This window comes from Leopardus geoffroyi, chromosome D1, assembly GCF_018350155.1.
Source record: "Leopardus geoffroyi isolate Oge1 chromosome D1, O.geoffroyi_Oge1_pat1.0, whole genome shotgun sequence".
NCBI lineage: Eukaryota > Metazoa > Chordata > Mammalia > Carnivora > Felidae > Leopardus > Leopardus geoffroyi.
The window spans coordinates 78,549,579-78,572,119 of record NC_059329.1 but is presented as its reverse complement, the minus strand read 5'-3'; the positions used below and the strand labels follow the sequence as shown (position 1 = coordinate 78,572,119).

The 22,541-nt window shown below is 36.9% G+C and overlaps 1 long non-coding RNA gene across 1 annotated transcript in view; it reads right to left on the bottom strand.

Moving 5' to 3' along the window:
• Nucleotides 1–5,977: 5,977 nt before the first annotated feature.
• The window catches only part of LOC123601502, a 222,646-nt gene continuing 206,082 nt past the window's right edge, over nt 5,978–22,541 (bottom strand). Inside the window, exons 8-9 of the long non-coding RNA XR_006714138.1 lie at nt 13,127–13,179; nt 5,978–6,322 (exon numbers count right to left, since the gene is read on the bottom strand). This is a non-coding gene — a long non-coding RNA (uncharacterized LOC123601502). The remainder of the gene's footprint in view (nt 6,323–13,126; nt 13,180–22,541) is intronic.

The window sequence follows — 22,541 nt, the reverse complement described above, 5'->3', positions numbered from 1 at the left end:
ATTCAACAAAAACCGACCATCAACAATGCAAATCATAGTCAAATTCACAAAATACTCAGGCAAGGAGAGAATCATGAAAGCAGCAATGGAAAAAAAGTCCCTAACTTACAAGGAAAGACAGATCAGGTTTGCAGCAGACCTATCCACAGAAACTTGGCAGGCCAGGAAGGAGGGGCAGGATATATTCAGTGTAGTGAATCAGAAAAATATGCAGCCAAGAATTCTTTAACCAGCAAGGCTGTCATTCAAAATGGAAGGAGAGAGAAAAAGTTTCCCAGACAAACAAAAATTACAGGAGTTTGTGACCACTAAACCAGCCCTGCAAGAAATTTTAAGGGGGACTCTCTAAGGAGAGAAAAGATGAAAAAATATATATGTAAATAAATAAATACCAAAAGCAACAAAAGATTAGAAAGGATCAGAGAACACCACCAGAAACTCCAACTCTATAAGCATCATAATGGCAATAAATTCATATCTTCCAGTACTCACTCTAAATGTCAATGGACTCAATGCTCCAATCAAAAGACATAGGGTAACAGAATGGATAAGAAAACAAGATCCATCTATATGCTATTTACAAGAGACCCAGTTTAGACCTAAAGACACTTACAGATTGAAAATAAGGGGATGGAGAACCATCTATCATGCTAATGGTAAACAAAAGAAAGCTGGAGTAGCCACACTTATATCAGACAATCTAGACTTTAAAATAAAGACTGTATCAAGAGATGCGAAAGGACATTATATCATAATCAAGGGGTCTATAGACCAAGAAGACCTAACAACTGTAAACATTTATGCGCCAAATGTGGCAGCACCCAAAAATATAAATCAATTAATCACAAACATAAAGAAACTCATTGATAGTAATACCACAATAGTAGGAGACTTCAACACCACACTCACAGCAATGGACAGATCATCTAATCAAAAAATCAACAAGGAAACAATGGCTTTGAATGACACACTGGACCAGATGGACTTAAAAGATAATTTAGAACATTTCATCCTAAAGCAGAATATACATTCTTCTCCAGTGCACATGGAACTTTCTCCAGAACAGACCAAATACTGGGACACAAATCAGTCCTCAACAGGTACAAAAAGATCAAGATCATACCCTGCATATTTTCAGACCACAACGTTATGAAACTCGAAATGAACCACAAGAAAAAATTTGAAAAGGTAACAATACTTAGAGACTGAAGAACATCCTACTAAAGAATGAATGAGCTAACCAAGCAGTTAAAGGAGAAATTAAAAATATATGGAAGTCAATGAAAATGATAGCACCACAACACAAAACCTCTGGGATGCAGCAAAGGCGGTCATAAGAGGAAAGTACATAGCAATCCAGGCCTTCCTAAAGAAGGAAGAAAGATCTCAGATACACAACCTAACCTTACACCTTACGGAGCTGGAAAAAGAACAGCAAATAAAACCCAAAAGCCAGCAGAAGACAGAAAATAATAAAGATTACAGCAGAAATTAATGCTATTGAAACCAAAAAAAAAAACAAAAAACAAAAAAACAAAACAGTAGAACAGCTCAATGAAACCAGAAGCTGGTTCTTTGAAAGAATTAACAAAATTGATAAACCACTAGCCACTTGGATCAAGAAGAAAAAGGAAAGGACCCAAATATGTAAATTCAAGAATGAAAGAGGAGAAATCACAACCAACACAACAGAAATAAAAACAATAATAAGAGAATATTGTAAGCAAGTATATGCCAATAAAATGGGCAATCTGGAGGAAATGGACAAATTCCTAGAAACATATACACTACCAAAACTGAAACAGGCAGAAATAGAAAATTTGCACAGACCCATAACCAGTAAGGAAATCTTATTAGTAATCAAAAATCTGCCAAAAAATAGAGTCCAGGGCCAGATGGCTTTCTAGGGGAATTCTACCAAACATTTAAGGAAGAGTTAACACCTATTCTCTTTAAACTGTTCCAAACAATAGAAATGGAAGGAAAACTTTCAAACTCTTTCTATGAAGCCAGCATTACGCTGATTCCAAAACCAGACAGAGACCCCACTAAAAAGGAGAACTAGAGACCAATTTCCCTGATGAACATGGATGCAAAAATCCTCAACAAGATATTAGCCAACCGGATCCAACAATGCATTAAAAAAATTATTCACCACGACCAAGTGGGATTTATACCTGGGATGCAGGGCTGATTCAATATCCGCAAAACAATTAACATGATTCATCACATCAATAAAAGAAAGGACAAGAACCATATGATCCTCTCAATAGATGCAGAGAAAGCATTTGACAAAATACAGCATCCTTTGTTGATAAAAACCCTCAACAAAGTAAGGATAGAAGGATCATACCTCGAGATGATATAAGCCATATACGAGCAACCCAACGCTAATATCCTCAATGGGGAAAAACTGAGAGCTTTCCCTCTAAGGTCAGGAACAAGACAGGGATGTCCACTCTTGCCACTGTTATTCAACATAGCATTGGAAATCTTAGCCTCTGAAATCAGACAACACAAAGAAATAAAAGGCATCCAAGTTGGCCAGGAGGAGATCAAACTTTCACTCTTTGTAGATGACATGATACTCTATACGGAAAACCCAAAAGATTCCACCAAAAAACTGCTAGAAGAGATTCATGAATTCAGCAAAGTTGCAGGATATAAAATCAACGCACAGAAATCGGTTGCATTCCTATACACCAACAATGAAGCGACAGAAAGAGAAATCAAGGAATCGATCCCATTTACAGTTGCACCAAAACCCATAAAATACCTAGGAATAAATCTAACCAAAGAGGTGAAAAATCTATGCACTGAAAACTATAGAAAGCTCATGAAAGAAATTGAAGAAGACACAAAGAAATGGAAAAAGATTCCATGCCTTGGATAGGAAGAACAAATATTGTTAAAATGTCAGTACTACCCAAAGCAATGTACATATTTAATGCGATCCCTATCAAAGTAACACCAGCAATCTTCACAGAGCTAGAACAAATAATCCTAAAATTTGTATGGAACCAGAAAAGACCCCAAATAGCCAAAGTGATATTGAAAAAGAAAACCAAAGCAGGAGGCATCACAATCCCAGACTTCAAGCTATACTACAAAGCTGTAATCATCAAGACAGTATGGTACTGGCACAAGAACAGACACTCAGATCAATGGAATAGAATAGAGAACCCAGAAACGGACCCACAAACGTATGGCAAACTAATCTTTGACAAAGCAGGAAAGAATATCCAATGGAATAAAGACAGTCTCTTCAGCAAGTGGTGCTGGGAAAACTGGACAGCGACATGCAGAAGAATGAACCTGGACCACGTTCTTACACCATACACAAAAATGAACTCAAAGTGGATGAAAGACCTCAATGTGAGACAGGAAGCCATCAAAATCCTTGAGGAGAAAGCAGGCAAAAATGTCTTTGATCTTGCCTGCAGCAACTTCTTACTCAACAAGTCTCAGGAGGCAAGGGAAACAAAAGTGAAAATGAACTACTGGGACCTCATCAAAATAAAAAGCTTTTGCACAGCGAAGGAAACAATCAGCAAAACTAAAAGGCAACTGACAGAATGGGAGAAGATATTTACAAATGACATATCAGGTAAAGGGTTATTATCCAAAATCTATAAAGAACTTATCAAACTCAACACCCAAAAAACAAATAACCCAGTGAACAAATGGGCAAAAGACATGAATACACACTTCTTCAAAGAAGACATCCAGATGGCCAACCAACACATGAAAAAATGCTCAACATCACTCATCATCAGGGAAATTTCCATCAAAACCACAATGAAATACCACCTTACACCTGTCAATGTCTAACATGAACAACTCAGGCAACAACAGATGTTGGCAAGGATGCGGAGAAAGAGGATCTCTTTTGCATTGTTGGTGGGAATGCAAGCTGGTGCAGCCACTCTGGAAAACAGTGTGGAGGCTCCTCAAAAAACTAGAAGTAGAACTACCCTATGACCCAGCAATTGCACTACTAGACGTTTCTCCACAGGATACAGGTGTGCTGTTTCGAAGGAACACATGCACCCCCATGTTTATAGCAGCACTAACAATAATAGCCAGAGTAAGGAAAGAGCCCAAATGTCCATCGATGGATGAATGGATAAAGAAGTGGTATATATATACAATGGAGTATTACTTGGCAATCAAAAAGAATGAAATCTTGTCATTTGCAACTACGTGGATAGAACTGGAGGGTATTATGCTAAGTGAAATTAGTCAGAGAAAGACAAAAATCATATGACTTCACTCATAAGGACTTTAAGAGACAAAACAGATGAACATAAGGGAAGGGAAACAAAAATAATATAAAAGCAGGGAGGGGGACAAAACAGAAGAGACTCATAAATATGGAGAACAAACTGAGGGTTGCCGGAGGGGTTGTGGGAGGGGGGATGGGCTAAATGGGTAAGAGGCATTAAGGAATCTACTAATCATTGCTTCACTATATACTAACTAATTTGGATGTAAATTTTTAAAAATAAAAAATAAAGTTAAAAAAAAGTTTTGTTCTCACACTGTCATCTACAATTTAGATAAGATATGGATAAAAGCATGGACTTCTGAACTCAAATACTGCCTATACAGCTCACAAGGTTGTTTGACCTTAAGCAAGTCATTTAACCTCTATCTTCTTTATCACAAAATAGGGATGGTACTGTTACTTTCTGCTTGGGGATGTCGTATGAATTATGTATGGAAAGACCTTAAAACAATGAAAGCTATTTTTTTCTCTTAAAATATTTCTCCTTTTCAATTCAACCTTGTCCTCAACTCATGGAGTCCAGCTCAATATCTGGCACTTTAATTGATTTTAGATATTCAGATAAATTTTGACACTAAGTCTGGAGGCTGGCATGGTCCCAGTTCACAGGGGCTCTTGTTTCATGATGAAGAAAGAAATATAGACACTTAATTTTTGTTCTTTCATTTCACATCTCTATCTCAGTGCCTAATAAAGTGCTTGGGGCATGGTAAATGCTCAATAAATATTTGTTAAATTAATGAGTAGTTGAAGAATATATAATATAGACCAGGATGTGATAAATATAATGGTAGTACAAAGAAAGCAAATACAGAGAAAGGAAAAATGAATCACTTCTCAAACTGTATATATATGAATGGAGAGTGGCTTAGTGAAAAAATAATTCCATTGATCCACTAAGATGATGATGAGTTTCCTTTATCTTTCTATTTCATATTAAAATTATCTAAGATCTTAATGAAATCCTATGAATTAGTTCAGTCATCTCCAATATACAGTTTGACATGGTTTTAGACTGTAATTAACACCATATTTTACTTGCTTCATTTAACATTAATAACTCTAAAAGTAAATTTAGTCTTGCACCAGGGTCAACTTTGACATTTATTCTAAAAGATAAATTCAGCATTTTCAATTAAAGATATTCACCTTATATTTGGTTTATTATCTGTCATGGTGTTGGCAGTGAGCCTGTCTTCTCCTGTATGTAGCCAATGAGGAATAATGAATTAAGCATTAGCTTTGGAACCAAGAGCCTTGAAATCATTTCTTTGTTGTTCCATATTAATTCTGTGACCAAAGGAAAGTCATTCAATCATGCTGAAATTCTTTTTCTTACATGTAAAATGAATATTTAATTATAATATCCTGTTATTACTACTCCAGAGAGTTTCTTAAAGGATTAAATTAAATAAAAATAAAAAGTAAACTTTAAAGTAAAAAATATATATAATAAATGTTAATAATTCAAAGCATTTTATAACAATGCTAGTAGTAATAATATTGTTTCTTATAAACTTATGAATTTTCTTTAGGAATTCCCACTGTAGATTTTTTTGGAGTGGCTGTGTTTACCTATTCTCAGAAGTATGTTGGGATGCTAAGGTCCCCATCTCTCACTTGTGTAATTATTAAGGAAATCTGGAATAATTCATGTGTCTACTTAATGCTGGCCATTTGGGGGTCAAATTTGAATATTTATTTGTTCTTGAAAAATTGGACATTATAAGCAGGGTGAATTCAGGTCTTGTGAGGCCTAAAGTTTATGTAATTTGGGGGCTGTTTTAAGAAAGAGAATAGGCAATTATGAATACAAAATGATGTATGCAATTTAATATAAAATTAGAAAGAGAAAATAACTTAGAACAAATTGCAAATTAGAAAAAGCTAACTAATAAGACTGAAAAAAGTCACCAAAAACAAACAAAAAACACCGATGATATTTTCATTAATTACCTACCTGACATACCTTTATACTGTGTAAATATCTATAAGCTCTCTGTATCTTGGTATGAGTAAAATTTTATTCTTTTCCTATAGAGTGAATAAAAGAAAAACAGTGTTTTATCTAGTATAGTTTATTTGAATTTGTTTCGTATTACTGATACTTTTTAAATGTTTATTTATTTTGAGAGGAAGAGTGAGAGTGTGTGAACAGGGAGGGGCGGAGAGAGAGAGGGAGAGAGAGAATCCCAAGCAGGCTCCACACTGAGCCAAAACAGCTCAGGTCATGCTCACAGTTCCTGAGATCAAGCCCCGAAATGGGCTCTGTGCTGACAACATGGAGCCTGCTTGGGATTCTCTCTCTCTCTCCTTCTCTCCCTCTCTCCCTGTTTGTGTGCTCTCTCTCTCTCTCAAAGTAAATAAATAAACTTTAAAAATATGTAAATAAAAGTATAATTCACATTCTCAATTCATTATATGACAAAAAATTTAGAGTCATAAGATTTTAGGTATGTTGTCAATTTTAGGAAAATCTGTAGTGTCTTAATATATATACAATATTTGGAAGAACTTTCCACAAACTAACTCTTGGCTCTCTGTGTATGAATCAAACTTTAGTTCTGTTCTATCCTACACATACTTTTGGTGCGTGGAATAGGCTCCTATTGTGCACCTTCATTTTAAATCACTGATGGAGTTGATACAGAGCAGTAAAAGTATTCCTAGAAGTCATTCCTACACTGGGCTGGGAATATCTCACTATATGTGCATATAATTTTGAGCTGTATAATGATATTTCACTAAACTCAATCTAAAAGTATCATTCACTTTCCCTTTAGCTAGATCACAAAATTCTCTATAGTCACTCCACTGCTCTCAACATGAGGGGAACATGTGATAAGATGTGAGTTGGAGACAGCAGTCTAAATTACATGTGGTAAAAATATTTTCTAAAAATATATGGAAGGTAAAATGGTACAGCCACTCTGGAAAACAGTTTGGCAGTTTCTTATAAAACTAAACATGAAATTACCATATGACTTAGCAATTGTATTCTTGGGCATTTATACCAGAGAAATGAAAACTTATGTTCCTATAAAAACCTATACCTGAATATACATTACAGCTTCATTTGTAATAGCCAGAAAAGGGAAACAACCCCAATGTCCTTCAGTTGGTGAAACAAACTGACGTATGTTAATAACATGGAATACCCCCGCTGGTTGTAGATAAAATATTTTTATGTGTCTGCAGAGTTGGGGCTCTCTGAATACATTTGGCTGAAAACATGAGATCCGGAGCTGAGCAAGCCTTGAGAACTTAATTTACAACCGTCAAGATAGTGCAGGAACCCCAGGGAGATCTAACTAACTCCAGAGGTATTCATTTACATTTCAAAAGAAAATAAAGATCCAGAACTTGAAGATATCTCTAGGTCATAAAAGTCAGAGACACCAGAGATTATCTGCATTCGGGGAGAGATATTTACAGTACAAAAGCTACAGTGGGAACCCAGGGACCTCTACATCCTCTCTCTAAGCAGCAAAGATTTTTCTCTCTCCTTTTAAGAAGAAAGAGGGAGAGGGCGCCTGGGTGGCTCAGTCGGTTGACGGTCCGACTTTGGCTCAGGTCATGATCTCACGGTTCATGGGTTCAAGCCCCGCATCAGGCTCTGTGCTGACAGCATAGAGCCTGGAGCTTGCTTCGAATTCTGTGTCTCCCTCTCTCTCTGCTCCTCCCCCGCTCATGCTCTGTCTCTCTCTCTCTCTCTCTTTCAAAAATAAATTTTAAAAAATAAAAAAAAAAAAAAAAGAAGAAAGAGGGAGTCAGCTGTCTCTTTCTCTTGTACACGTGCACACACACACACATGCACATACACACACACACAAACACACACACAGAAAATCTATTTTATTCCATCCTTCCTCAATGGCATAGACTTTAGAGTTTGTATGTATACAAATTTCGACCTTGCTTCTACCATGCTGTTACAGAGGTAAGAATTGGTGGGTGTGTCCACAACATTGTTTCATTTTTAAGTGAATAATGTTAATCTGTCTCTGATCCAGAATACTTCATGTGCATATTCAGGACAAAATTAATTAAGATAAACACCAAAAACTCAACAACATTCACCAATATGAAGCAATGAACTGTTGAAAGATGCACTGACTTAGATGTATACTGAGGGAATGAAGCTAAGTTTAAAAAGAAAAAAAAATGTGGATCCCATAAGGAACATTCTGTATGGTTCCATTTGTATAACAATCTTGAAATAGCAATAGAGATGCAGAACAGATGAGCGGTTCCCAGGAGTGGGTATAGAAGGGAAGTGGGTATTGTTACAAAGTGCACCTTGACTGTGACGGGGAATACGGAAACCTACATATGTGATAGAATTGCATAGAACTCAGCATGTGCACACACACACACACACACACACACACACACACACACACACATGAATACACATACAACTGGTGAAATGTGAATAAGATCAGTGTATTGTATTGCTTTGCAAGATGTTACCATGGAAGGAAACTGGGTGAAGGAAGCACAGGTTCTCTCTGTGTTATTTATTATAACTGCATGTGAATCTATAATTATCCCAAATAAAAAAACTTTAATAAAAATAACATGAGGATGTGAGCCCAGCAACAGTACCCCTTTGGGGCCTTGGAAAGGCTGCATCCCTGAAGTTGATGCTCAGTCACTTTATGGGTAATTGTTTGTTTATGAGCACGAACCTGGAAGCATTGTGACCTATCCTGATCTGGTTTGACCTTAACACCAGTGCAGAGCTTAAATGTAAACTCCAGGAGGGAAGGATATTTGTATTATTCATCACTGCATCCTCAAGAGCTATTAAGGTCTGGTATTAAGCAGACATTCCAGAGAATTCATGAAGTTAAAAAAAATCAACTGCATGTATCCTGATTTTATCTCAACAGTGCCTGGCTATTTGGTTCTTACCTATTCATACCATACCATTAGACACCTCTAAAATAATGTATTGTGAAATGACTTATCACCAAATAAATGGGGGGAGTCCTAGGTATATGTGAAAGAGTTCTTATCCACTCCCAATACAGTGGTAAAATACCTGTAAAGTGATTTAATTTCAGACTAGGAAGAATGTCTCAAGAGTAGACTTACAGATTCTTTGAGAATACCACCAGAGAATTAGCCCACTGAAATGTTATTTCTGTTTCCCTTTTTCCCCCTATTCTCAGCCAGCAGGCTTATCTTGGAAGTCCTGGGACTACATTCCTTAACATGTTTTGAAATTTGTGGGTTTTGAAATTGTCAAGGTCTTAGACAGTGAACAGTGAAGTTGACACTTGAACTAAGGATTTTCTTTCGCTAAAATCTATGATAATTCTATCATGAATGAACTTGTGAGCAGCATATTTACAAAAGTATTTACATCTTTAGTCCTATGATAAAATATTTCCCCCTCATAGGGTACTAAAAAACCCAAAACCTTATAATGGAGTTTGGTTTGTTTTTGCTTTCTCATTTTAAAGAGAACATCCACTAACTTAGGAAAGCTCAAAACATTAATTTTTAGAAAGATATACACAGCAGTCAGATATGATTACTGTTTCTTAATACTTATGGACTATTAACTCTGGGGCAAAAACAAACTAGGCTTTTTACTTTATGAGGATGTCTGAAGGATGAAAACAGAAGGCAGAAAGTAGTGAGTAAAGGGGAGTGAGGAAGGCTAAGCCATTCCAGAAGGAAGGGAAGGGACCCAAAAGAAGTGTCTGGAGAACCAAAGCAAAGGGAAGCAACTAAAGGAACTCCAAAGAAGGGTGGCAGCAAGCTTTAGAGAAGGTTCTTATAAAAATGACATCGATTGCAATTGACTGACAAAACTTTCACAGAGCTAAAATAATGAAGTTAGTTTTACTCAAACTATTAAGACAAGAAGATGGAAGGGGAAGAATCAGAGCAAACATGTTCTTTAAGAGCAAATAAAAGATGTGATGAAAATAAAGATCACAGCTGAACCAGTGATCAAAGAGACTGGTGAGGAAGACCTGGGGCCTGAGCGGAGTGGAGCTTACGTGCACACCACCTGCCCACTTCATGCTCTCCAGACTTTGAAAACTGAAATGTGGCCTTGGTGATCATCTTCTCCAGCCTCCTATTGTGCTCCTCAGGAGATGTGCTTCTAGGAGGGGAAGTGATTTACGCAAGGTCACATTTTAAGGTCATGGAGTAGAGTCCCAACCTTGTGTGGCTCCAACGTCATCTTTTTTTGTTGTGTCATAATGCCTGCTATTTTCCACTCGGATTTAAATGGCAATTAGTGTAATTAAATTTATACACCCAGGTACATGTACACACACACACACACACACACACACACACACACAGGAAAGAATAGAGAAGTCAGAAGTCAGTTGATTTATGGGAAATGGCTCTGTCCAGTCTGTTGTAGTTAGTTGTTATGATGTTACATGCAAGGATGTGCACAAGGATAGGAGTTATCCCATGCCATGACCGCAAATACCCCCTCATGTTCTCAAGGCTATTCAGTCTTTTGGAGCATGATCTTTGTTCTCCCCTGCCTCTCATACAAACATGCTTGTGATCTAGAAAAATAAACTGTGGGAACTTTAACGTTTATTTATTTTGGGACAGAGAGAGACAGAGCATGAACGGGGGAGGGGCAGAGAGAGAGGGAGACACAGAATCGGAAACAGGCTCCAGGCTCTGAGCCATCAGCCCAGAGCCTGGCGCGGGGCTCGAACTCACGGGCCGCGAGATCGTGACCTGGCTGAAGTCGGACGCTTAACCGCCTGCGCCACCCAGGCGCCCCTGGGAACTTTAATTAATACACTGGATTGACATAGACATGAAGCAATGTAGTGAAATGGTTACACCAAGTGCCTCAAGTACAGATAAAATGGATTCAGTCTGCAACATCCTTGTATTAGCTGAGTGCTTTGGGGCAAGTTATAAAAGATATTTAAGTCTTGGTTTGGGGGCTTATAAAATGCAGATGATAATATCAACTCCATATAATTGTGAGCATTGAATTAAAGCCAATATATCTAACAGGCTTTGCAAAGAGCTTGGCGCAGTTCTGATGTAGAGAGAGTATTCAGTAAATTGGAGAGATTGTTACTGCTGTGAATGAGAAGAGATGTTTCCCTGAGAGGATGAAATGCTTCTATATCCTTCCCTCAAAACAGGATAATCCAGTCTGATGTCTGTCCCTATTACTTCCAAACCAAAGGAAATTAGAAGGCAAAAAGACTATCTGAGCTGCTAAATAACCTTCTTCAGCAAATTTCAACTCTTTAATAACAAACATATGAACAGAGCCCCAAGACCCTCTTGTGCTTTCTATCTCCGGAGGCTACCAAGAAGGAGAGAGAGAGAGAGAGAGAGAGAGAGAGAGAGAGTTGGGGGCGGGGAGGGAGGAAGAAAGAAGAAAGAGGGAAAGAAAGAGAGAAAGAAAGAAAAAGAAAGAAAGAAAGGGAGGGAGGGAGGGAGGGAGGAAGGAAGGAAGGAAGAAAAGAGAAAGAAAGAAAAGAGAGACAGAAAAGCAGGCAGGGAGGAAGGGAGGCATAAAGGGAGGGAGGGAGAAAAAAGAAAGAGAGAGAGAGAGAGAGAGAGAGAGAAAACCTCCACAAAACTCCTTATCTGCCAGTCATTTAATTTCTATTTTCCCTTCCTAAACCCTAATTATCTCTTTAGTCTAATTAACTCCTGTAGAGGGCTCTGGAGACAGCTAAGCAAAGAGAAGCATTTATTTTTGAGGTAAAGCAATTTTTGTTATCCTTTTCAAAGCACTAAAGCACCTCTCTAAATTCAAGGCTTAAGATGAGTACCTCTCACTGCAGAAACCAAATCAAGCAACGTGTCCATGCTCAGGACTGATCCTGAATTATTTTCTGACTTCTAAACAGATTTAAAGTTCAAGAAGTACAGTAAACCTCAAACACACCAGAGTGTTGGCAAAATTTTTCTCAACTAACCCAATAGCCACTTGATTTACAGTTAAATCCTTTCCTGTTTTAATACTTGTAGCCCACCTAAAAAAGTAACAACCCCTTAGTATGGAAACATTTTCATTGGTATATTCTTACAACTCTCTGGGTAATTTTTAAATGAAATTTTCATTTATAACACTACTTCAGATTGAGTGGTCATGAGAGCTCTTTTTAGAGATGGTGACATTTAACCTGAAAACTTAATGACAAGAAAGACACTAGTGATGTAAAGTTCAAGCACAAAAGTGGAATGAGCTATGTTTTAAGGACCATAAAAGAGCCAGTGTGGTAAAATATAGAGGGGAAGGGGAAGGGGAAGAGTGGTAGGAGATGGTACCGGGGTGGGTAGAGGTCATTGTGGCTGCTGTGAGGAGAATGAATTGTGGCAGGGAAACTAGCTGAGAAGAGTTACATTTGTGAACATGAAAAATGATGGTGGCTTGGCCTAAGGTGGTCACATTGGATCAAAAATATATATTGACTTGGGATGTAGTGCTGGGAAGAATCATTAGGATTATTGAATGGAGAGGGCGAGACAAAGTGAGGAATTAAAGATGGCTTCTAGATTTGAGACTTCACAACTACAGGGGCAGTGATGCGATTTATAGAGATATTAATGTTGAATGAGAACTAGAATATTACATTTGGCTGCATTCCCCCTGCCACCTCCCAGCATTTTGTAGGATAACTGAAATATAGATATGTTGTTGACATCAGGAATTCATACATTTAACTAATATAAAACAACCTTAATTCAATGGTTTGCGTGTATAACTCTGATACATTTATCCCCATAGCTTATCCTGAGAGGCAGGATTTCAAGCTGATTAAGATGTAGACTCTCTCATGAGGCTTCCTTCCCTCCAAATTTTCCTCTGCTTACCTCAGTGACCTTGGGGGCTACTTGTTAATCTCTTCCTTCATTAGTTTCTTCTCCTATGAAATAAGAATGTTAATAGAATACATCTCGTTGGTTAAGATTAAATATGTTAATGGCTGAAACTTCAGGGCAGTGCTTTACATAAAGGATGTGCTGAAAAATATTATTATGTTTAACAGTACATTTCTTATCATATGAGCATCCACTAGCATATATTAAGATAATGTTCTTTCTTTAGGTTTATTCTCTGTTTGCTCAGGGTGTGATACCTAAGGGCTTCCCTCCCTTCTCATCCTCTGACACCTTTCCTGTGGCCACGTTCTCTAGGTAACATCTTCATTTAATTATAAAAATAGCTAGCACTGAATTGTTAATTCCCTTGGACTAGTAAGGAATGTTTATATACCATTTAAATTAATTTATCCCATTAATCCTACAAATAGGCTTTTTAAAATGCTTATTTATTTATTTTGAAAGGGAAAGAGCATGAGCAAGGGAGGGGTAGCGAGAGAGAGGGAAAGAGAGAGAATCCCAAGCAGGCTCCACGCTGTCAGTACAGAGCCTGATGCAGGGATTGGTCCCACAAACCGTGAGATCATGACCTGAGCTAAAATCAAGCATCAGACGTTCAACTGACTGAGCCACTCAGGCAACCCTGAAATAGGTTTTATAATCCTCATTTCACAAATTTAAAAAAGAAACTTGAAGTTTAGAGAGGACAAAAAAATTGTTTCAAGCAGTAAGTTACTAGAAGTTGGACCAGCCTCAGAACTATATGAGTACGTGTGGACTTTAAGAAAACAAAACAAATGAACACAGAGGGAAGAAAAGAGAGAGGTAAACCAAGAAACAGACTCGTAACTATAGAGAACAAACTGAAGGTTGTTGGAGGGGAGATGGATGGGCAGATGCATTGAATAGGTAATGGGTATTAAGGAGGGCACTTGTGATGAGCACTGGGTGATGTATATAAGTGATGAATCACTATATCATACACCTGAAATAATATTACAGTCTATATTAAATAACTGGAATTTAAATAAAACTTGGAGGAAAGAAAAACAATGATGAATGAAGAAGTGTGTTGTGATCACCTCCTGTAGCCGCTTCTAGTTAATTTTCAAATCTTGTATCTCACACAGCAATGGACAGCCATATGTTTCTTTGCTCTATCCATCAGAATGACCACATTCCCCTTCATGAGATGTTGCCCCATGCATCTCTGACCTGTCCACACCTCTGCTGGTCTTTTCTCTCAGCCACCTTACCCATCCTTTTCCCTATGGCAGAAATTCCCACAATGCCTCTGATATCCATCCCATAAGTTGACGTCCTTGTCACCCTTTCCTTCCCCCCTGACAGGAATGTGCCATTTCACCCCATTCTGGGCCTTTTTCATGCATCTTGGCTATGGAAATGGTATTCAGGACCCCTACTTTGCTTTATAGATGGTCATCCTAGCATCCATGAACATTCCCTGAATACTGACAGAACCTCTTAAGCACAAAACCACAGTCATGAATGTTTATTTGTACAGAATACTACTTGCAAAACTGAAGTTTAGAAAAGTTTCTTTTTTTCACAAGGCAGACAGAGGAAATTAGTTTTATTTGTTTGCTTTTTTTGGCGGGGGCTGTCTCTTGAAAATATATGTGAAAATACATGTTTAGAATCAATAAGCCTAATTGATAATTTTATTGGAGAAAGACTAGCAAAGTGGATGGGGTCCAACTACTTGAGCTCTGTTTTCATTGCCCGTCTCACCCACATCCCATACCCTAATGAACTATACAACTTTTTTCAGTGCTATCCATCAGAGGACAGAATAAAATTATAGAAATACAAGCTCTCTGTGAGCAAAATGTTTAAATGCTGGAGGACTTTAAAAAGATTCATCACCTCAAGAGTAGGTATAGAGGGCAGAGTTAAGGGAAGACAGAGAATCTGGTCCTGAGGGGTGGGGAAAGAGCTACAGTAACAATGTCACTTAAAAGGAATGTTCTAGTGTTCCAACAAGAATTCTCAAAGACATAGGGAAAGAATAAAATAAGACAATGGAAATTCTGAAGTGGAGCAGGGTAGAATTACATATATAAATTTTAAATACCATATGCAATATTTGAATATCATTTTATAGCTGGAAAAATTATGGTTATTCTCGTTATGTAAACTATGGGAATGTAGAGAAATCTTGACCAATGATACATAATTCAAATAAAGCCTGAGAAACACTGCTTTAGAGGAACTATGTGCTTAGCTAATTGACTGACTCCATAAATAAATCATTTGATTAAAAGTCACCATTGAGTATATTTTCCTGCTCAGAGCAGGCAAAGTTATAAATTGCTCAGCAGAATCCTTGTGATAAATTATTATTTTTCTGTAAGAGAAGAGATAGAGAGAAAAGAAAGGCATGAGCCTTTAGAATCCTCTTATCCTAAACTAGTGCCCCATGCTGCTTGCACTTAGCATGATGAATAATCTTTGATTATATGAATAAAGTCAATTGAACAAAAAAGAAAGCAGCCATGTAATGCATGCTTGGAATAGGTCTCATTGAAGGGTCTGGTGTTCAATAATGCCTGGATCCATTGAAATAATTTCCTGCAATTATCAACAAATCTGAAAGTTCAGTCTCTTTTTTCTTTAAGACCAGGAGTACAGTATAGCCTAGTAGTAAGACCTATGCTTAGCACCTGACTTGAGTCTACCAGGCCTTGACTTCTGGTTCCACAGCTTGTCTGCTCTGTGACCTGAGTGAAGTAACTTCAGCCCCTTACCTTCACTTTCCGGTATGTAATACTCAGAGAAATAGCAACAACATTACAAACTGGTTGTGAAAATAAATTGAATTAATGCAAGTAAAATATTTACTATATTGTCTAAACAAGTTAAGCTCTCAATACATTTTAACAGTAATCATCTGCTCTCTTTTCTCCTTTACATATATCCTGGAATAAATGAGATATTCCAGTAACATGTGGCTCATGTATTTTGTCTCCTCTGTAAGACCAGCATTATCCTATGATGAGCACCCCACTTGATGTTAGAATATCTAGGATTTGAATTCTTAGTCCAAAATGTACTAGATGTATGAGATATGAGACTAGGAGTGTCATACAATCTGAGTCTCAGTTTTCTCATTTGTATTGGAGCTTTTGAGTTAAATGACAGGTGAATAACCAGTAAATACCAAAAGAATGCCCTCTTCCTTTATTTAGTCTTCCTTCCCTAAATATTATTGGCATTGTAATATTAATAATTGCAACAAAGGTTTAATATTTGAATATGAACTCATAAAATTCCAAGGCTGCTACCTTTTCCTCATTCGGTGTTTGGTGATTTCTTAAGGCAAGACAGCTTTGAATTATCAAATACTTGTATACCACTTCAATCTTCTTTTCATGGGATTTGAATTAGAATATTTCTATAAAAAAACAAATGCTTTATGTAAATAATGCTACATATGACATAGAAGATGACATTATACTTCTCCACTAAGCTTACAGTAGTGACATTTTTTTTTTGAGGCTTGGCATATGGTTCCAAAATTTTAGTAAAATCTAGATACTTTCAGTTAATGAGGGGACACTGAATATTAAAAAAATTCAAGATCTTATAAAGAAAACCATGCTCCCAGTTCATCTTCTATCCTCATAAAAGTATAGGTTTCTAAATGTATAGTTTTCTTTTTTATAGCCATAAATTTATAGGTTTCTTTTTTTAGCTTCCAAATAGGATTTCTTTGAAGAATGAATTTTATGCCTAAAGGTAAAAGTTTGAAGAACACAGAATATGGAGCTAAGCCACATTTATATGTCTGTATACCTTTTAATCTTGTTTTCTTCCTTGAGCTCAGTTGTCTGTTATCATTTTTATTTTTAGATGTGTGTCTCTATCCGTTTCCCCTTCTACACTGCTTTTGTGCTTGCGAATTGTGAAATGCTAAGAGACAGAAAACCACATACATGTACCTGCTGATTAAAATTCAAATATCTGAGCAAGCTTCTAATGAAAACAAATCAAAGATTAGAAGCTTTCTAAAATACTCAGACGGACACTCACATATAATGACAATGATTATAATGGTGATAAATTAGTATTTGTAATTATGTCCATACATTGTTTCTCCTGCTAAATATTAAGCTTAGTGAAGGCAGATACTATTCTCTGTATGTAATGTTATGTTTGTTTGTTTGTTTGTTTGTTTTTTTAATTGCACATGCTGTGCTTGGCAAATAAAAAACTAAATATTTTTGTCAGACTAGTTTCTATAGGGTTGAGATTGACAAACTCAGTAAGGGCTGTTTATCCATTTCTGTGAATTTAAAAATATTAAGACATATATCCATATAAACTGTCCATGATATATCTATTGCATGTAATATTTGTGAAGTCATTCCTCACTTGTGGCAAATATTTATCATATGAGTGTGGATTTGATATGAAGAATAGGCAAAACTCTCTAGTTAACACTACAGACTATAGCTAGTGATTGAATTGGATAAATCATTAAAATGAATTTTGAGGTACGGTAACAAAGCTATTGACTTTTTTAGGTTTCTATAGCTTTTGACTTGAACTTAATCCATATAATCTTAAACAAAAAATAGTGTTTGACTTTTTTTTTAATTAAAAAAAATGTTTAATGTTTATTTTTGAGGGAGGGACAGAGAGAGAGAGAGGGAGACACAGAATCCAAAGCAGGCTCCAAGCTCTGAGCTGTCAGCACAGAGCCAGCCCGACTTGGAGCAGGAACTCAAGAACCATGAGATCAACACCTCAGCCAAAGTTTGAAAGTCCAACACTTGACCAACTGAGCCACCCAGGAACCCCAGTGTTTGACTTTTAACTGAGGATTACTTGGATATATTCAAAATCAATTTGGATGTTAAAGTGATTGAATTTGTTTTTCAAGAATCTTACTACTATGTAAATTTCCAGCTTCACTCTGGAATTGTTTGATCTCTGAAGATCTAAGTCGTAAGTTGCCACAGTAAAATATTTTAGATTCCCTTCATTCCAAATACAGAAAATATCTCCGTGAGCAGACTACCCAAGATATAATCAGGAAAGATATGAAAATTTCTTGTCTTTTTATTAAAATTATATACTTTGGTAAGGGCTAACTTACTTATACATACTGAACAGATATTACCAATACGATAGCAGCAAGATAGTGCCTAACATGTACTAAGCTATACAAGTTGTAATATTTATTATTCTCTGTAAACACTGTATTAGTATCTTCATGTGAAACTCCCTTAGAGTTCTTTAGGTGCTTACTGAAAGGAAAGACAGAAGTGCTATTTAGGCCCAGGCTACTTTGTCGTAATGTAGGGCTATCAGATTTATCAAATAAAAATATATCACACCCCGTTAAACTTGAAATTGAGATAAACAATGAATAATTTATAACAAGAATTTCTGTGTATGAAATAAAAATAAAAATAACTTTATAATTCTTTTTTTTTAATGTTTATTTTTGAGAGAGAGAGAGAGAGAGAATGAGAGAGGCTGAGCACAAGTCAGGGAGGGGCAGAGAGAGAGGGAGACACAGAATCTGAAGCAGGCTCCAGGCTCTGAGCTGTCAGCACAGAGCCCAACGCGGGGCTCGAACTCACAAACTGTGAGATCATGACCTGAGTCAAAGCCAGGTGCACAGCCGACTGAGCCACCCAGGTGCCCCAAAAATAACTTTATAATATGCAATATTTGGGATATATTTACGCTAAAAACTTTGTGTATTTCAAATTCAAATTTAATCGGGCATACTATATTTTATCTGCCAATCATGTTTATTAAGTTTTACTGAGATATAATTCATATACACTTTACCTTTTTCAGGGTACAATTTGATGAGTTTTCAGATACAGTGTTTTAAAATCATTATCACAATCAATTTTAGAATATTTTCATCATCCCCAAACAAAACTCTGTATCCATTGGTAGTCACTGCCCAGTTCTACCCATCCCTATGCCATCCCCTGGCCCCAGACAACCACTAATCTACATAATCGACATTCCATATAGAGATTTGCCTATACTGGATATATCATATAAATGGATTATATATATGTGTGTGTGTGTGTGTGTGTGTGTGTGTGTGTGTGTGTTTTAATTAGCTCCTTTCAGTTCTCAATGTTCTCAAAATTTCTTTATGTTGTAGCATGTGTCACATAGTGTGTACTTTATTGCTGAATAATATTCCACTCTATGGATATACCACATTCTGATTATTCATGAATTAGTTGATGGACATTTGGGCTTTTTCCACTTTTGGGCTATAATGAATAACTCTGCTGTGAACATTTGTGTACAAATTTATGTAAGACTAGAATTGCTAAATCATATAACCCCATGTTTAACTTTTTGAGGAACTGATCTCTCTGGAGATCTTGTAGATATCTGTCACTCCAGTGTCCTGCTTCTGAGGAGTTCTTGATCCTTGCTCACTCCTTTGCCTATTCTGCAATTCTCATTTTTGTTTTCCTTTTCAAGTAAATACTATCACTCCCACATCAAAAAAGAAACCTAAACAAACACGTTGTCATAAAGTCATGTGTTAGTAAGATTGTATCAGAGTCACGGTGAGCAGAAGAGGAACTACATTGTCATGAATCACAGTCAGCTCAAAACGGAGTTATTAGCTAAGCCCGTTTTTAAATATCTCTCTGACTTTCTCCCCTGTAGAAACTTGGCCCACGGCCATTTTAATTTGAATCACTTTTACCTGTTTGACATCTGCTCCTCCTTTATCACAGATCTCTACCCACTTTTTTTTTTTTTTTGCAGTTTATAAGTAAACTGTAATTCTGCCTCATCCCATGCCACCCAGACTGTCCTAACCAATATATCCATTAAAATGATAAGTTTCTCGGGGCGCCTGGGTGGCGCAGTCGGTTAAGTGTCCGACTTCAGCCAGGTCACGATCTCGCGGTCCGTGAGTTCGAGCCCCGCGTCGGGCTCTGGGCTGATGGCTCAGAGCCTGGAGCCTGTTTCCGATTCTGTGTCTCCCTCTCTCTCTGCCCCTCCCCCGTTCATGCTCTGTCTCTCTCTGTCCCCAAAATAAATAAACGTTGAAAAAAAAAATTTTAATAAAAAAAAAATGATAAGTTTCTCTTCCTAAGACATTTTCTGTGGTAAAGTCCAAAAATAACTATGTTGTCTTTCTAGCAAATGGATATTTTCCTTGAGTAATAACTATTTATGTTCACACTTATGGTTCATTAGGTGAGTGAGAGATTCGAAGTATCTTAATGGTCTACAGGTAGAGTGAAAATAATACAGAGCTGAATAAGGTAGGGTTCTTACCTTCAAACAACCCACATTGTTAGGAAGGATTCATTCACTATTAATGAGAGAAAGTAAAATGATGAGTAATGTATTACAGGCGTATTAAAGAAAACCATGAAAACCTGGAGACTTTTGAATAAGTGTTTTTGTTGTTATTGCTTGGCCACACTTTCAACTCTAACTTTAGCTCGAATATTCAAATAGATACAATTTTAAAACAATGACACATACAAATTAAACACCTTGGAAGCCCAGAACTGGAAAATACATTTGCTCTGGGTTCCAGGATTAGAGTAAACGAAGCCCAATGCCTTAGCCTAATGAAATAAAAATATGTGGTACGTTGCTGGGGTGTGTATCTTAAATAGCCTGGGACTAAAGCTTCCAACGTTTCTTCAATGGCAGAGGGAAACAATAGTTTCTAAAACATTGGCAGTTTTCCCTTGGCTAAACCACTAGACTTAGTTCAATGAGTTAAAATAAAAAGAAGGAAAGAAAAATCACGAACAATGAAAATATGATAAACAGATTCCAGCACCCACTTTTTAAAAAATGTTTTTTTTAATGTTTATTTTTGAGAGACAGATACAGAGCGTGAGTGGGGAAGGGGCAGAGAGAGAGGGAGACACAGAATCTGAAGCAGGCTCCAGGCTCTGAGCTGTCAGCACAGAGCCCGACGTGGGGCTCGAACTCACAAACTGTGAGATCATGACCTGAGCCAAAGTAGGACCCTCAACCAACTGAGATACCCAGGTGCCCCTTCCAACACCCATTTTTTTAAAAAAAGCTGAGCGGAGGGAGGGACAAACTCAGAAAGCTAACAAAATGCAGTGTGGACCCTCACATCACACAAGATGCAATAACAGGGAGTGAACAGACCCTCCCGCCCTGAAACAGCCAAACACTGGGAAAAGTGCCTTGAGGAAGACTTTCTAGACATTGGATACCAAGAAAGAAAGGATCCCTGACAAGTGGAAGCTAAATGCAGCGAGCTTCAGGATTGCCCCAACCTACTGTCTGTAAAAATCTCCAGGCAGCAACACACCGAGGGAACCCAGGCAGATTACTGAGAGAACTAAAGAGCATGTGGTTCTGAGAAGCCAAAGGATCAGAATTCACAGAGCAGAGGACTGGAAAGGAGAAAGCTGCACAGAGGAAGAGCTTTTCCAGGGTTTACTCAGGGGCATCTCTTGAGTATTCAACTGACTACTGACACATCTGAAGACCAGAGAAATAAGAACACAAGGAGATGTAGAAGCTCATATAGGAAATTGCTCCTTCCTTCTTATGAATGTTTACGTTACCTTGTTGCTTATTAGGACATTTCTGTAACTTTGAAACTCACAATGCATCTGTTTATATTAGCATTTCACCTAGTAGGTGATGAGTGCTTTGAATGTGCAGAATTAAGCATTAATTCAAGTCAATATATATTCTAGGATATATACAGGAACCAGTATCATTTGTGTTCCTTTGCAACTATATTCTGAATTTCTGTTAATTATATTTCATGTCTTCCTTCTTCTCTTAGATCACTTTTTTTTTTTTTTGCTCCCTCTTTTGCTTTCTAGATAATTTTCTCAAATCTCTTCTTCACACCACTGATTTTCTTTTCTCCAGTTTGAGTCTAATCCTATTTGCCTCTGATACCATTTTAAATTTTCCAATGATATAAATTATGATATTAAATGTTTTGAATTTCTGTCTTCTAGTTTGCCTTCTTCTTGGTTTATAATCTGTTAATTATAGGTAGTCATCTCTTGTTTTTTATAAAGACATAAAGACGTGATTTAAAATATTCCTTGGGAATATAATTTTTAGACCATTTTCTTTTTCTTGGGAAAATCTTCTAATGTGAATTTCCACTTGATTTTTTGATACTGTTTATGTCTTATATTTTACTTCAGATTTTTTAAAAGTTTTTGATTTTTTTCTTCTGTTTTCACATTCTGAGTTGGTCACCAAATAATCCAATACTTCTATTTATAGAAGAAACATGGGCTCTTCCTTCTCCATTTCTGTCCAAATGGGCAATTTTCCCATCAGAGTTTAAACTCGTATAATGGCTGATATATGTGCTTTTATAAATTCTGTACTTCAGCAGCCTGAAAAAAAGTGAATA